Below are 15,351 nucleotides of genomic sequence, written 5' to 3'. Positions count from 1 at the left end.
GTAAACTTAAAAAAAAGTGTAAGAAATTAATAAAATTTTCAAAGCATCTAAATTACTTAGAAGCCCAAAAGACTCTTTTTCAAAAGTACTTCTGAACTTAGAGTTTGACTTTCAATTACACTTACAGGTAAGTTCCAAAGTGCCCAAGTCCCTTTTGAAAATGGGGCTTGGGCTTCTGAGTTAGTTAGGTGCTTCTGAAAACCATATGCAGCCTCTTGAAAATTCTTCTTTGAGTATCTTATCAGAGCAGAGGGGTTATAAGTAGCCAGTTAAGGTAAAGTTACATATTTACTATGCCATTATTGAGAAAAATACACAGTGTTTATCTATCTCAGATCCTCTTTGCCAGTCATAGTGCCGGGTCCGCATAAGTAAGAAAATGTAATAACATTTTATAGACCAAGAATGCTCTTGCTCTAACAATGTTGTGCTTTAAATGGCAATCATAACTGAGTTGCAGACGGCTATTAGTCTCCCAGTTCAGCTGTGCTACTAAGACTCTCCAATTCAGTGGTGTTCTTTCTCTACAAGAGCTGTCTGGTTCATGTAAAAGGGGTCGGTGTGTGTAAATGATACTGACTGCAGAAAAGTTTTAATTTCATTAGAACAGCTTGCTGTTTGTACATAGCTATATGCATACAGTGCACACACTTTGTGTCATGTCAAGATTGGAAAAGAAAACACAAAAATAAGCTAAATCTTGAGTAAATTTTCCTTCTACAAAAGTTCCAAGTAGATTGAAATTACCAGTAAAATTATTTATTTATAGAGTTGTCTCATAACTGAATTCCTATGCAGTCCAACAAAGTTGGCTTATTTTAATGGCAGGAGGGAGTATATGCCAGCTAAAATATTCCAGTGGTGCCTCTCATTTTATTTGATAGCTTTGTTTTACTTGACAGGTTATGAACTGTGTCTGTCTTTGCTGATGGAGATTGTTTTAAATTCTCTTTCAATCTGAACAAGCAACTGGTTTGGGCAATTTCCTTAGGGATACAGAGCCTTCATGTCTAGTATTTTGGTTTATTTTAAACTATATGGGTAAGCCTAAAAACAAAACAAAAATTAACATTACATTTAGAATATGATAGTTTGAGAGGTAAAATCCTCCAATTTGAAGTTCAAACACTTCATATCTAAATGATGAAATCTTTGCCCTATTGAAGTCAATGGGAGTTTTGCCTTCAATGTGGCCAATATTTCACCCAAAGTATTTTAAGCGGTGGATGATTTCAGAGGGACTATTCACGTACTTAGTACATTGTTTGCTTAAGTCCCTTGCTGAATTGGGGCCTTGAAGAGAATATAAAATGACAGTTTTGATTTACTTGTTCTGCTATTATGCTGCATGGTTCATGGTTCTTGCCACCACAATACGTGTATATGGATGTGAGATTTAAAGGTGAACCTACACCCTTAAGATGCACTTGAAAATCGGATCTTGGGTATATACAGCAGCTGTCCACAAGAAAAAGACAAAAGCTAAATTTACTTCCTGTTGATTAAATAAGTCTCTATGTCCTGTACTGCACATTAACTTGGCCAAGAGCAGCTGACTCAGCCAACTTCTCCTTGCAGCACTAAAGTGTGATTACTCTTGATGTTCGGGGGGGGGGGGGGGGGAGGTTAACCATTAAGCAAAGTAAACTTAGCTGTTAACTCTGAAGTGCAACCAGAAGCGTGAGCAGTGTGGAAGTTTGCATTTTCCATTTTAAACAATAACACTTTTTTTATATCCACCAGTAGCATGAGCAAAAAAGTCTGTTTTTGCAGATTGTGGGATTTCTGGTGACAAATCTCAAATTGCAATGCAGATCAATTTTGCATGCATCTGCTATTAAACAAGTAGGCTAATAGATTAAGGCCACAAGGGGCCATTACAATAATCTCTGACCTCTTGCATAACACAGACCATAGAATTTCAACAAGTAATTTCCTCAAATCCATAACTTCTGGTTAAGATAGAGCATATCTTTTAGAAAGACACCTAGTCTTGACATGAAGACTTTAGCTGATGGAGAATCCACCATGGCCCTAGGTAAGGTGTTCCAATGGCTAGTTTACCCCCCACTGCTACAAAATTGTACTTTTATTTTGAGTGTAACTTTTGTCAGACTTCTGCTTTCAGCCATTGAATCTTGTTAGACTTTTGTCTGCTAGATTGAAGAGACCTCTACTATAGGAATATTCTTCCCATGTGGTACTGCTAGACTGTGACCCAATAAACTATATAGATCTTTAGTATAAAACAAGTATTTAAAATGTTACTGCTATTGGGGGCAGGTCAGACCGCCAACTACATGGCAGGACTTCATGTTATTGATATACCCATAATACAACAACTTATCAGTACCCAGGATGATATCCTGTTCCAGTTAAACGAAATCTGAGTTGGGACATTTGTAAGATACTAAGGCAGCAAGAATATTTAATTGCTCTGAATAAGGCCGACTTTTGGTTACAGACGTTTAATGCCAGCAGAGCAACTGTTGATTCCTATGCCCATTGCCTCTACCCACTCTCTGCTCCCATAGCTGAATCACTGGGATGAAATTTTCAAAGGAGCCCAAGTGATTTAGATGCCCAACTCCCACTGAATTTCCATGGGAGTTTGGCATTTAACTCTCCTGCACGCCTTTGAAAATCTCCGAAGAATATTTCCTTCCTTCCCTCCTTTTTGTGAGAATTTGTAGAAAAATAGTTATACATTTCTAGTAGTTCTTCAAGTCTTAAATGTTTGTGCTTCCTCCTCTGCTGCTTGGAAAACAAAATGTTTCCTACTATTTTTTAAAAGTTGTTAAAAAGTTATATCAAAGATGGGCTATATAGGATATAAAAAGGAAGTTTGGCAGGCCAAGCACTAAATGCCACAATTGCCATCTTTCCATCCTGAGTTTTGACCTGCTCCCATTAAAGTCAATGAGGTGCATCAGCAGCTGGTATAAACCTCCATAAATCCATTGAAATGAATAACACTATGCTGAAGTCCATCAGCTGAGTATCTGGCCTAATGAATGCAGGATCATACCTCTGCTTCTTTATCTCTCATTTATTAAGTCTTGTTGCTGGCTTCCGCTCCCTTCATCCAGTTCAAAGCCCTCATCCTCTCCTTGAATGCTCTGCTAAGCACTTCTGCCCCTGCCTACATAACTGCCCTCATCTCTCCTGCATGCACTTGAGTTCCCTATGCACTGCCCAGTCATCTCTCCTGACTGCTCCCTTTGTTTCCTTCACCCGCTCCTGTCATTGTGCAGCCTCTCATGCTTGGAACAGCCTCTTAATGTCTGGCAAGCGCCCTCCTCCAGAAGATCCACCAATTCCATGGAGTGAGACCACTGTTCTGTATTATATTGCCCTTTACAGCACACACTCACTCCTTGAGGACAACTCTTTCTGTGAACCTTTGTACAGAGCCGTGCACTCTTCTGGTGCCACCTGTATAATTTGTACCTGATCCATTTTATTGGATTAAGCAAAGCCCATAACAGGTGTGTTTAAGAGGCGCCATCACATTTCCAGGTCACAGGAAGCAACAAAGCAGAAGGGGGCAGGTCTGTAGGGAGGACAGTGATTCAGACTTTATAAATCAGTTAAACCAAGATTAGATTCTGACCACCCTGCTTATTCCACCTCACTTTCCTCCCTGGGGCATGTAGAAGAGATTTCTGAGCTCACATTTCCTGTAAGGGTGTGTTGGATGAAAAAGCCTCAACTCCATTTTTATGTAAAATTAAAAACAGAGCTGACAAAAAAATGCATCAGTTTTTCCCCATTAGCTGGTTTCTGGGGTTGGGATGGAGAAGAAATATAGGTGGTGGAAAGGATAGTTTGGGGGACTGGTGGTAACGATAAAGCATCCTTTTATCTGCAAGTCTCTGGTTCCATAGGCATAGACAGAAAGGCATAATTGTCTGATGGCTGTTTGGTGGGTTTCATAGTGCACAGAGGTCCACAATATTAACCCCCCTGCTATAATTTGCATCCGTAGTCAAAAGTCTTGGCAAAAAGGCAGAAGACTAAATGGAGCATGGAGAACTTTCCTTTCATCCTGGCAAGATGGTCCCTCCAGCACAGTGTTGAGGGCACGTTGCCATGTGGAAGAAGCTGGTAAGGTTACTTCCCATGCTGCATCTCTTCTGGGGGAAACCAGAGAACATCATTCTCCGGGGTTATCAAGCCAGCACTGTTCCAGAGTATTTAATTAAGGGCTAGTCTACACTTACCTGCCAGGTTGACACGGTGAGTTCGACTTCTCCGAGTTCGAACTATCGCGTCTAATCTAGACGCGATAGTTCGAACTCCCCGTGTGCTCCGGTCGACCCCGGAACTCCACCACTGCAAACGGCGGTGGCGGAGTCGACCTTGGAGCCGCAGACTTCGATCCCGCGGCATCTGGATGGGTAAGTAGTTCGAACTAGGGTACTTCGAGTTCAGCTACGCTATTCACGTAGCTGAACTTGCGTACCCTAGTTTGACCCCCGCCCTTAGTGTAGACCTGCCCTTAGAATCAGTAAATACTATTTAGGGCAAAATCTGGAGCTGATGGGAATTTTGCCATTGATTTCGACAGGAGCCTTTACTGGGCTTTCCTCTTTGGGCCTGTGATTTATGTTCTAAATGCCTGATTTGCAAGTGGAGTCATATTCAGATACTATTGTGGTGAGTGTGATGTAAAAATTGGTATCTTATCTATCTATCCCCATGCACCTCCTCTATCTATCTAATCTATCTATCTACTTAGATGTCTAAATGGCCTGAATCATACCCAGAATTGTGGGTGCACATATCCTAGGGTTTGGTAATATGGCTTATAACCTGCTTTTGAATTCCTAGAGAGCTACACTGTTTTTTCCCCACTCAGATGAGCAAGCAAGAGCTGCTTTCAACCTGTCTGGGTCCACCTTCTGTTTTTCTTTCAAGGTGAAATTTCCTGACAATTACAGATTTCTCTTTGAGGGAGCATTGTCTGAGTGTTAGAGCAGATATTCAGGGTTCTGTTTCGGCTCTGTCACTGTCTGAACATTTCAGATCACTGGGGCCTTGTCTGTGTTGGGTATTTCAGACAGCAGTGCCCAGATTCTCCCAGGGGTCGATAGTGTAAACCGCTGTACGCTGCAGTTTGCAATAGTGCATCCTATTTCTGCTTGATCCTGGGGTAACCTGCTGCAGTGCAAGTCACAGCTTGCCAGTGTGCACTAAGCATTTGAACCGGCCCAGTTACGTGATGGATATAACCAGGGATATCCCCCAGTGTAGATTCTCTATTGTGCTCTGCCCACCTAGGTCAGATGTACTATTTTCTTATCTCTGGAGGTGTGGTACAGAGTTTAACTGCCTTTACTTGGGATTGAAGATGCTCTGGCAATACAAAAATCTCAACCTGCATGGTATTATCATTTTAATGCACTCTAAAGGATTCGCAGCAGTGAGTTGTTCTTTCCTCTAAAAACAGCACTGAACAAAAGCATGGATTTGCTGGACTGAAAGGAAGTTCTCTTGCTTCTGCCTCACCGTGTGTGTTTGGGGGGAGGGGGATTAACAGTAACAACCAGAGAGTTAGCCCTTTCCCTTCACGCTACTATTGCTCTATAGGTTTCCTTGTGAGGGGGGAAATAAGGGTTTCGTGAGAGAAAACGTACCCAATTGGCTGGGATCGCAATGGCATGACAAGTGATGTCACCCAGGCAAGCTTATTCATGACTGTGTTCTGGCACTTTTCAGGCCCAGGCTTTTCTCTCTCAGCAGAAATGAGAGAGATTGGTGCTGAAAGGTAATCAGTCCCATTTCCTACGCAAAGGCGAGAGTCCGCTGGAAGTCACTGCTCTATTTAAGAGTGGAGGCGAGTCAAAGCTAATGTAAAATTAGGAGCAAGTGCCTGGGAGGCTATTAAATTCCCGGGCTTTGCACGGTGCGAGTGACTGGCTGCTCTCGGAAATCTTCACGTTGTTAAATGCATGGAGCCAAATTCAGACCTGGTGTACAGGCATGTCCCTCTTGGGAAAGTCTCTGGGCCAAATTACAGTGGTGGTGTAGATTGCCCATTGGGTTTAGCTGGGTATGAGTGTAACATGCACCAATGGAGGTGTGCAAAGTAAGTGCAACTGGATGGGGGTACATGAGAAGAAACTTGAAAAACGAACAGAAGTACAACACAGTAGAAATTCCCCTCACCCCCACTCACCTAGACCTTTTATCCCCATAAGGGCCTCGCTATGTTAGGTGCTGTATAGGAAGAGACGGTCCCTGATACAAAGAGGTTAGTTGCTGTTCTTGTTGCTCACATCCAGCTCAGCATGTAAATTACATGTTTTGCACTCCCACTGAAAGCCAAATCAGTGCAAGCTGTGCTGCTCTACTGTTTACACCCTCTTCTGACCAATTTACCGTGCCCTCTTCGTCATTGCTGAATTTGGCTCATTGGCTTTTATGTATTGTTTTACCTTGAGCTTATTCTCTGCTGAGTCCTTTTAAGGGCTTTTCTCTTGGGGCAGGGGTGTGGATTAGGACTAGGAGTCAGGGGAACAGGGTTCTTATTCTGACACTGACTCACTGCATCACCTTGGGAAAGTCACCCCAGCTATGTGACTCAGTTTCCCCACCTATAAAATGGAGATCATGCCTACTTCAGAGGGATGTTAATGAATGTTTGTTTAAAAAACAAAGTATTTCTATGGTCCTTTTTGTCTGAGGATCTGACTCCAATAATTTATTTCATACTTACTATTTCTGTGCCAGATACTCAGTTGGTGTGAATCCCTGTAGCTCCATGGAAGTCTATAGCATTTGTGCTGATTTACACCAGCTGAAAATCTGGCTCATCCTTTATTTTTAGAAGAGCCCCAAGAGACTCAAACCTTCACTAAATTGGGTGGAGTTGCCACTGCTCCCATCCAGGTTTTTGAGACTTGTCTCTGCTAGCTGCCTGCGTCCACTCCCATTTGAGGTCCTCGATATGTACTTATTGGCTAGCCCATAACACTGCCAGTGCTGCCGCTGTCACGCTGCTGTTTTTAGCAGACTAGCTCAATCAGAGCTAGCATGTGTATAACTACCTGAGCTGGGATTTCCACTTCACAGCTGCTGTGTAGACATATCTTTCAAAACTGAACATCTGACACTCAGTTAGCAGTCCATGTGAAGCAAGTTGGTGGTATCAGTTCAGTGGAGAGGTGTCCACACTGCAGTAAGTTTTAATAAGGTGCTTCTTTCCAGCATGCTAGCTCTGATCATGAGCGTGGTACAAGGACCCAGCTCAGGAGTTAGTCTTCTATTAATGCTGTATTATTCACTAGGCTCAGTGCTGTCCCAAACTTGTTCTGTGTGGATATCCTTGTACCTGCCTGGAGCCCCAATTGAAAGCAGTGGGCATCTGCTTGGGTGCAGGTGTCAATCTGTGTGGCACAAGGTGTAGGACTGAGCCCTAAATTATACAAACAGCGCAATACAATATCTCACACATGTTCGACATGCCTAGGACATAGATGTCGCAGAGCCAGAAGACCAACTCTTCCGGTTTAAGAAAGATTCAGTATAATCAGTGAAACAAAAATTTTGTCTCCCTAATATGTTCCCTCGTTTCTTTATGCAGCAAGGAAACCTGCGTTGTTCTGGATGACTGGTGATTATCTGACAGCTTCTCTGGATCTCCTATGGAGAAAGATGAAAACATTGTTGGTAGGCTGCAAACACTTCTATCTAATGCAGTGGGGCAGTGAGCTAGAAACTTAATGATGATCCCTAGAGGTTAGGCAGTGAGATTAGAAAACTGGGAGGGGGATAGAATAATTTAAACCTCCTAAAATGTCTAACCCTGAGAGGCATCAAACACCCACTGTTCCTTCGGCTTTAACAGGGATAGGGCTCGACTAAGGCATGAGCACTATAGGCTCCTATCCTGGAATTGTGTGAGTACATCAGAATCCAGCTTTCCTTTAAAAAAAAGAAAAAAGTGAGTTTCTAGTGGCCAGGAAGAAAGGCTTGAAAAATGACCTGAGTATAAATGATGCAGTGATGTCTGTCTGCATCTGCAGGCCACCTGAAACAATAGCTCTCAGATGGATGAACAGTCCCATGCATCTCAATGGAGTGTTAACTCCCAGCCCACAGGTCTGGTGATTCTGCAGAGGGATCTGTGTGGCAGGAGGTCCACCCACCCAACTAGCTACAGCCTGGCTGCTAGGATAAGCAATGGGGAGCCTCTGCTGCCACTCTTAAGGAGAGAGAGGCCCTATGTTGCTGCCTCTGCTTCTCTGAGAAGAGAAGGGGCCCTGTCCCACTGCCACTCCAAGGAGGCTGGGCTCCTTGGATAGAGCCACAGGGACCCCATGTTGTGCTGTGCCTAGGGTTTGGAATTCTCTTAGTCTGGGAGTTGTGGATGCTCACTAAATTCAGGCCTGTACTCTGATTTATGGGCTGAAGAGTGACTATATGAAAGATAGCCTGCTGTGATTTAACAGGTATACTGATTGGAAGTGTGGGTGAAATTCACCGTGCACAAGGTCCTTTTTTTGTACAAGGGAAGTGGTGCAGTATATGTCTTGTTCCCACTCTCTATATCAGGGTGAATTTCACCCATTGCTCTTATCAGCAGGTTTCAAAGCCCTTCTCAAAGTTGGAGTATCAGGACCCCCCACTTCAAAGATGGAGAAACTGAGGTGTAGAGAGACCATGAGTTGCCTAGGTTACGCAGCACTTTAGCAGCAGAGGGCCTGATCAACTCTTGTTGAAATCAGTGGGAGTCTTTCCATTGATGTCAGTGGGCTCTAGATTAGGCCCAGAGTGAGGAATAGCACCTAGGAATCCTGATTCCCTATCCTGCATGCTATTCTCCCAATCATGCTGACTACCCCTGTTGGGTTTATTAAAGGGATCCTGCAAAGGGAGATTTAATAGCAGTCTAGACCTCTCAGAAGCCAGTCAGCTTCTCGCTATCAGCTCTAAAGCTGCTGTTTTCAGTGCAGCTCTGTCTGCTGATGCTCCCAGCATAGCTCATCAGACATGCTGAGATGTAATTAGTCTAGCAGGTGTCCAGCACTACAGCTTGTTAATAACAATCCCTAAGATAGTGCTGTAAACGTGCATGATGCTTTGCAAAGGAGCAGGGTACATTTCCTGCCCCTGAAAAGCTCTCAATTGCCTTCTATCCTAGGCAACTTTAGCACCTCACATAGGTTCCGTCTTACCCCATGTGCATACACTGGGAAATCATTAGTTTGCTGGATTCACAACGAATTTCTCGAATGTCCCTTCCCCTGTAAAGCTATAACTTCCTCAGAAAAATAATCCGAGTTCAGTCTCCATTTTTAAACTGAATTAAGGTTCCCAGGTTTCTCACTTTGCAACTTTTGTCCATCAGAGCATCTTTGTCCTGCGTAGAAGTCCATGGAGGTTCAACACCTGGCACAGGCTTTGGAGTAGAGCTGGATGGAATTCTGAAATTTAAAAAAAGTAAGAAAGGAACTATTTAGATCAAGGTTCAAAAAAAGGGGAAGAAGGGATGGGGATTTTTTAAAAACAGGATATGGAGTCTTTCACCTCCAGGTTGTTGTTGGCCTATGTGAAGTGAACTGAACTGATGGATTTGTGAGTTGACAGTGACTTTTTAGAATGCTAATGTCTGAGGAGTAAAGCAGTGCGGAAAAAATTCCTGCAAAGTCCATTCTTTCCTGCCACGTGCCTGTTCTGATAGTCAAAAGAAATACAAACCAAAACAGAAAAGCTCAGGGGGAAGGGAAAATTAATCTCTGAATGGAATAGTTATTTTGATGTCATGAATGCATGGGTTTCGAGGTTTGAGAGATGAAACAGATGCTAGCTGTACCAATGCAATTCATCAAGGTTGACCTAAATATTAAACTGAGTTATATTAACCCCTCCTAGCTGATTATCTTGCCTTTGATCTATAGGACTACTAGTGAATAAGGAAGCCAGGGTTTGGCCTATGCACTGGTTTCAATGTGGTTACTTGTGCGAATAAGGGGAGCAAATTTCAGCCTATGCACAGCTTTTGATGGGCCGCCTACCCGTGTGGTTAAGGAGAGCAAGATTTGACCTATGCACAGGTTGAATTGGGACTGATCATATGAACAAAGACACAGGTGGAGTCTACATATGTATTTGAATGGGACCACCCAGGGGAGTAAGAAGAGCAGGAGTTAGCGCCACATGGATTCTTTTCTAAAGCATCCATCACCTTAGTTTCTAGATCCTAAGGTACTGGTGCACCCTGGGGCAGGAAGGAGAATTGTAGTGACACTAATTCGGCTGTTTTTCCCCAGATGAAAATTTCCCTCCTAACAAAAACAAGATGGGGTCTCATTTAATTTATACCTGGAGCCTAGGACACAGATCGGGGTGGGGGAGGGAGGGAGCTCATAGCAGCTGTCTCGACATCCAGCTGTAACCCAGGCAGAATTCTGATAAATAAATGATTCTGTACCATTCTAATGGCCAGCCTGTATGGAGATATCCATGAAAGCTGACTTTCCTTAGAAACTGTCTAGACTATCAGATGAAACCGTTCCAAGCAGACTCATAGAAAGCCGTCTGCAGTGGGTGGGGTAGTTGCTAGCAGACAGCTGGTTTCTTAGTAGCGGGAATGGCTGGCATGACAACATTGTATTTGCAGGCAGGTTTCCTCCGTATTCATTGATGTGGGTCAGGCTCCTTTTCTCACAGCCTGTTTCTTAGCTAGCTTTTAAACACGGTAACATCTCTTTCTCCGTTGGTTTGCCTAACAAGCAAAGGACATGCTTGTATGTAACAAAGAAAAAGCAGTGCTGCCATCCATGAGTCGTAGTGCTCCCATCCCCCCTGAAATCCCCTTGTAAACATCCGCATTGTCAGTGCCCACCCTGCAAGGGACACAGAGAGGAGTTTCCTGCATTTAAATGATGTCTGTTGCTTTTATAGTGCTCCAGTTAGAACGGGGTCTATAATCACTACCCTTATGGAGAAGTCATCTGGAATTTAATCAAAAGGGATCTTTCTGCAATTGTTTTTAAAACCATTCCATAGGATTTAATAGAGAATGATCCCTGCTATAGAAAGGTTACCATTTTTATTACATCGTTTATTCTGAGTAGTTTCTATTGAACCCTTTATTAAGGCTGAGGTTTTCAGAGGTGACTAGTGATTTTGAGTGCTCACTTTGGGACACACTAAATGGGCATGATTGTCAGAGGACGGGTGCTCCGCACTATCTGAAAATCAGGCCCTGTGAGCTGATCCACCAGCGAGGGAATGTGAAATCACACTCCAAGCAACTGCCCAGCTCCAGCTAATTTCACAGGGCTTTCCTTATCAACAGAGACTTAAGATAACACAAGAAAGCTGCCTGATCCATCTCACCACCCTTCAGGGTCCTGTCTAGCCCTTGTCTCCAGGGTTTCACAGGCAGCTGTCTGACAGATGCAGAAAGCCCCTTTACCAATCAAGGGTCTCTCCTGTTTGCTCCCCTGCCTAAGCACCAGGAAGCTTTATATACAGTCTCCTGTAGGGTGCATGCATGAAAGAGAGCAAGTGTGTGACTTTTCAGCTACAGCTCCCAATCTTAAAGAGCCCAAGGACTGCAACAGGTGCACTGGGGCATGAACCTTGAGGCACAAAGCCCAGACCCTTTTTATGATGTCTCATGATGGGACCCCACCCTCACGAGTCACTTTTGAAAACCTTGCACTGTAGGACTGTAACATAGGCGTGGGTGTCTATTTGCTGAGGGTCTTATATCATGACCTCACCTTCACACCGGAGTCTGTAGGAGAATTGTTTACTACAGCATGGTTTAGCTTTGGGTTGCTCCCAGTTTATTATTCCTAGGATTAGCTGGCTGGCTTCAGCAGTTCAGGGATGGCAGCAGCAGTAAAAACCGTAGCAGGAAGTTGTTGCCCTCCAGCAGTGCAACCTGCTTGTCACCCCTAATATTTTGTAAGCTTCGGAATAGATCAGCCCATCCAGGCAGCTGATGCCTGTTCTCACTAGCCCGTGCTTTCTGTCATGCACTCCCTTGTCTAAAGCAAGGCTGGGGACTGCAGAGGAGCTTAAGGGTGTTGTGAGGTACCCGTCTCCCACTGAATGTATTTACAGTTCTGCTTTAGTCAAACAGGAGTTATTGGGCTAAATACAGAGGTAACGGGGTGGAATTTTGTTGACTGTGTTCCACATGAGGTCAGATTAGATAATGTAATGATCTCTCTCCTGGCTTTAAAAGCTATGACTCTGTGAATTCTAGTGTGAATTGAGTGTCTAATTCCCTTGGCCTCCGTGGAGAAGCTCCACCCAAAGCTTTATTGTTGATTTTTAAGGGAGGCTACTACACAGAAGCCCTATTTTGTATCCAGCCTCAGAAGAGCCTTTAATGTTTGTTGGTCTTGCCTTTTTTTTTTTTTTTAAATCCATCATGGCAAAAGGCAAATCAAAAATATCCCTGGTTCTTTATTCACTGAGGCCCAGCTTGCGTTAGGCACTGAAGTACCGTTGCAGATCTGGGCCTGAGACATCAGCAGATGGAGAAGCAGTCTAGGCTCCAAAAAGTCTTTAAAATATTATGGGTGAGTGTGAGGGATATTCACCTTTTCAAAGGGCTGCTTCTGATTCCTGATTTTAACTCTACAGCTAGGAAGCGGTGAAGTCCTTAAGATGGAAGAGTATTTTTCGTTTGCATAGCACAGCTCTTAGACTTGCAAGCTTCCCCCCGAGCTTCAGTAAATTCATTTGGATTGTTTTAGGAATGGAGACAGCTACTATCCCTATATATTAAACAACAACACTTGGCCAGTTACAGAGCCCTATTCACCTGCAAATCTCAAAGAGCGTTACCGATGTCCTTAAGTATCTTTATCCCCATTATATACACAGGGAAAATAAGGTACAACGAGGTTAAATAAGGGTGGCAGGCAATGCCTATTGTGATTTCAGTGGGCCAAATCCTGGCAGGGACTCAGCCTCTTCAGGGTCCAGTGAACTCAGGAGGAATTTGTCAGACTAAGAGCCAAATGAAAATTGAGCAAGAGCTTCTTGACCTTCTCCAGTAATAATGTTGTTATTAAGACAACTAGACATGATTTGCAATATGGGATTATTATCTTTAAATAGTCCATAGGGACTTGGGCAAAGGTGCAGTTACCAGAGAGGCAGTGTTTCCCAGTGGATAGGGCACTGGACCGAGACTTAGAAGACCAGGATTCTATTCCTGACTGTGCCACTGACTTTCTGTGTGACACTGGGCATGTCATTTCATCTCTCCGTCATTTCCCCCCTCTCTGTTTAGACTGTGAGGTCTCTGGGGCAAGGACTCTCATACTGTGTGCTGTACAAGAGCTAGTACAGTGGGACCAGCGGCAGCGTCTAGATGCTACTGAAATACATATAGCAGTTTGCAGTTAAAACATTAATACCAAGCCAGCTGCAGCATGAGAATTAAGATGTATATAAACTGCACGGTTTCAGGGATTCATAAGCTCCTTTGGTAATACAGAATTAGCCTTTATCGAGGAGCAAAAACATAACGCATGCTTCACAAAGGATTGCCTGTTAACAGCAGTGGTCATTTAACAGGGATGTGGAATGGGGGGGGTGGGATATTTTCCAGCAGGAAACATAGTCATTGGGAGTGAGCCAAGCACTTGTTAGCACAAAAGGGACAAAGCCTGGCCTGTGGCCATGTTGTTTCATCCAGGCTGCAAAGGCTGCAGGGCAGGAAGGTCCCTCATTGTGCTAACGGACTGATCATCCAAAAAGGGATCCTTCGTGGTGGTGACGATGATCAGTACGTGAGAATGATAGCGAGCAAGCGCCTCTCCGATAATTGATTAATTATTCTCATTTTATTAACTAGTGTATTAAGTAGGGGTCAGTGCACCAAAAACTCATTAACCAGGGCAGCCAGGGACAAGCACAGAGAAGTGAAAACAAATGGCTTCAGAAGGGATGCGAACAAAACCCCCTACCTCGAATGGCCCAAGTCACCCTGCTCAAAAGTGTCAATGTGCAGCACTGCAGGAAATGTTGCTCCTACTAGACTATCTTACCTATTGCTATTTGTGTTACAATAGTACCTAGCTGCCCCAACTGAGATCAGGGCCCCATTGGACTGAGTGCTGGGCATGCAGGGTGAGAGAGTGCCTGTCCTGAGGAGGTTGCATTTTAAATGGACAAGACAAACAAAGGATGGGTACAAGGAAGATCTTATCCTCGTTTGACAGCTGAAGAACAGAGCCAGAGAGGGTAGGGATTTAGTCTCCATAGTCACTTAGGCCTTGTTTTCACTACAAAAAAGGTGTGTTCTTAACTTGAGTTCAAATTCTAGTGAAGATGAGGCAGGCGTAGTTTTAACATGAGTTAGCAGAGCAAGCTAAAACACCCAGGGTGCCCTGTAGTCTTTAAGGGTATGTCTGCGCTGCAGAGCTAACTCGTGATCTACATCCAGGTCTGAGCATCTGGGTTAGCTTAGCACGGAACTGTGGCCTCACTGGCGCTGCAGTCACCTGTGTCTCTCTCTAGAGCTTCTGGGGGGAATATTCAGGGCCGGTGCAAGGATGTTTCACACCCTAGGCGAAACTTCCACCTTGCGCCCCCCTCCGCCCTGAGGTGACCCACCCCCGCAGCAGCTCCTCCCCTCCACCCTGAGGTGCCCCCCTTGCGGCAGCTCCCCACCCTCCGCCCTGAGGTACCCCCCCCACCCCAGCTCACCCCTGCTCCGCGCACGAGCACTCCGAGCATGCTGTCGCTGCTTCACTTCTCCCGCCTCCCAGGCTTGCGGCGCCTAAACTGATTGGCGCCGCAAGCCTGGGAGGCGGGAGAAGTGAAGAAGCCACGGTGTGCTTGGGAAGGAGGGGCAGGAGTGAGCTGGGGTGGGGAGTTCCCCTGCGTGCTGCCCCCACCCCCTTACTTGCTGCAGGCGGCCCTCCCCACGCCCCCCTGCCCCAGCTCCCTCCACCTAAATGCCGGCGGCGACCGGGGTGGCCGAAGATCCGGCCGCCGCGGTCGTTGCCGAAGAAAATGGCACCCCCCAAATCCCAGCACCCTAGGCAACCGCCTAGGTCACCTAAATGGTTGCACCAGCCCTGGAAATATTGCATAGTTCTTTGTGGTGCAGAGAGCTGAGCTGCTCTAAAATTCTTTCCCAGTGAATTGTGTAAGAAGTTGTCTGTCCTTCTAGTCACATGGAGGGAACTGTGGGAAAGCATTGGAGGACAATTAGCACATGTGGGATTTTACCTGCATCCTCACTGCAAAGTGGGTGGGTTATCAACCTGAGTGAACTGGGTTTTAGCCTATAGTCCCAGGGTGGGCCAGCTAGACTGGGTTGAAAGCACCACTAAATTCAGATCAGAGGGTTTTGTGCATTGACAG

This window comes from Mauremys reevesii, linkage group 2, assembly GCF_016161935.1.
Source record: "Mauremys reevesii isolate NIE-2019 linkage group 2, ASM1616193v1, whole genome shotgun sequence".
Classification (NCBI taxonomy): Eukaryota; Metazoa; Chordata; order Testudines; family Geoemydidae; genus Mauremys; species Mauremys reevesii.
This window is presented reverse-complemented; position numbering follows the sequence as displayed.